The sequence below is a fragment of the Rhincodon typus genome, chromosome 43 (assembly GCF_021869965.1).
Source record: "Rhincodon typus isolate 14 chromosome 43, sRhiTyp1.1, whole genome shotgun sequence".
Taxonomy (NCBI): domain Eukaryota; kingdom Metazoa; phylum Chordata; class Chondrichthyes; order Orectolobiformes; family Rhincodontidae; genus Rhincodon; species Rhincodon typus.
The window spans coordinates 11,319,499-11,322,171 of record NC_063374.1 but is presented as its reverse complement, the minus strand read 5'-3'; positions in this window follow the sequence as shown (position 1 = coordinate 11,322,171).

The following is a 2,673-nucleotide window of genomic DNA, read 5'->3' as shown; positions in this document are numbered from 1 at the left end:
TAACAGATACCCCGGGAGGGAGTTACAGACTGGAATCTGATCGAGGGGTTCGGGGTGGTTTATATATAGAATAACAGACACCCTGGAGTGAATTACAGACTGGAATCTAACTGAGGCGTTCGGGGTGACTTATATATAGAATAGCAGATACCCAGGAGTGAGTTACAGACTGGAATCTAATCGAGGGGTTGGGGCAATTTATATATAGAATAGCAGATACCCAGGAGTGAGTTACAGACTGGAATCTAACCGAGGGGTTCAGGGTGGTTTATATACAGAATAACAGATGCCCCAGGAATGAGTTACAGAGTGGAATCTAATCAAGGGGTTTGGGGCGGCTTATATACAGAATAATAGATATCCAGGAGGGAGTTACAGACTGGAATTTAATCGAGGGGATCGGGGCGGTTGATATGTAGAATAACAGATCCCTGGGAGTGAGTTACAGACTGGAATCTGATTGAAGCGTTTGATGTTAAATGACACAGTACTGTCAGTGAGATCTTACTAGGAGTTTTGTGTCCATGATGATGAAGGGCCAGTTGAAATTGTGTTCGCATTGGGATAGTATGTGTACTGGGTTTGATGGTTTCACATTGGCTGCCAATGTAACTATTGTCTCTTGTCAGAAGTGGCCGGGAATTTGAGGGCCCATGTAGAACAGGGATTAGAAACCACTTTCAGCACAGCCGACTGGAGATTTCTGATTGCAATAATCGGAGGGGCTGACCTTCTCCAGAACAAGCAGGAGTTCTTAACAGAGCTGCTCACTGATGCGCTTGTGTGAACATGAGCTGGTCGAGGGCTCTGCTCACAGTCGGAAGGCCCAGAATAGCAATGTAGGGGAAGTAACACCAAGCCTTAAATAGGTCCCCAATGGCAGCAGGGTTTGTTAAGATCATTTATTATTGTTCATCAAGATTAGGGAAAGCTGAGTTTTATCTTGTTATTCAGTTGGATCCAGTTGATTGAAACGTTTAAATATTGCAGGAGACATGGAGTGGGTGGTGGGGGGCAGGCACCTTGTCCTGCTGTGTGTGTGTGTACAGCTCTATTGTAATGGGGAGGTGTCTGTAACCTCTTCCCCACACTCGTAGGCACCTCTCACAAATCCATCGACAGCTCATTCTCTCACCTCCAACCTCTCGTAAGATGGAGGCGGAGTAGGGCACCTCACCAGAGCTCGTCCACTTCAACCACTTTTCCTTCTTCTTTTCTCGCTTTTAGTTCTTTAGTTTCCTTTCTTTCTCTACTTACCTCCTGGAGGGAGTGGCAGCGATGGCAGCAGGTGGGGGTCTTTGACAGCGAACCCACGAGGCGGCTGGTGACATCGTCGATGTCCAGAGCAGCGCCAGAGCAGGACACTGAGTGAGGTGGCTAACATGACAAAACAGAGCGTGGCAGCAGCTGGGGCCCAACGCGAGCCCAGATGGCGATCAGCGATGAGGCGGTGGTCAGGGCCGAAGCCTTGTAAGGGGCAGTGAGGCCTGACATCCCCAATGGAGGTCAGCAGCGAGTGAGCACAGTTGGGTCTTAGCCTAGCGCCAGTGAAAACATGCCCAGCTCACGGGAGAATGAGCCCTGTTGGAAACAAACCCCAGCTCGAAATGTCTGCATGCCCACTGCATGAGACAGGCCTGTAATGGTTGATTTCTCAACTTCATTTCTTTATTTTTCTATTTTTATACTAAGAAGACTGTAGTGCTGAACTTTTAAAGCTACTTCTTTATTTTTCTACTTCCGGGACTAAGATTTTGTACCTAAGATGGCGCCTTGTGCCACGTACTTGAGTACACATGACAGTAAAATCGAAATCGAAATCTTCTGTCATCTAACGTGTGCCTTTCGATGACATTGCTACGCTTTGTGAATCTTGCTCTCTTTCCCTTCCTGAGGACATGTCGCCCTGCACATGTGGGCCTGTACAATGTACAAGGAACCCTGGAGCTGGTCAGATTACCCTTCCACATTCCACAATTCATCTCATTGAACGGTGAAACAAAAGCGTCCCATTCTCAACCTTACAGTTCACTCACAACACACCTGCCCTGACTCTTCCGCTGTTCCAGGAACGAAATGTCAAGAAGTACCTGGCAGCTGGGAAGCACTTTGAGTTAAGTCCAGAACAGCAGAAGTCCAAGATCATCCTTTTGTACTTTCTGTCTCTCTTCTATTCATGCCCATTCAAACATTTTACTCAGCGAGTTCTTGCAAACAGGAACACGCTGCCTGAAAGAGCGGGAAGGGGGGACTTGGGGAAATATGGGCAAAGGACGAACCTGCAGATAGCTGCTGGGACAACAGCACGGAGTGGGAGGGCACTGGGAGTGGGTCAGTGTGAGGTGCTGTAGCTCTCACAAAGAGCTGGCACAAGAACAGTCCTCCAGCTGGACACTGGACAAATATGCCCCTGCTGACAACACATGATGGTGGGAGATCGAGGCATATTCTGGGGGCAGGGTAGAGGAATGTGTCTCCGTGACAGTTAGAGGCCCATGGTTCAGGCCACACTCACTTCAATATACATTCAGGCTGACACACAACACTGTACAAGAGGGAGTGTCACAGTGTCAGAGGGCCAATGCTGAGGGAGCGCCACACTGTCGGAGAGTCAGCGCTGAGGGAGCGCCGCACTGTCGGAGGGTCAATGCTGAGGGAGCGCCGCACTGTCGG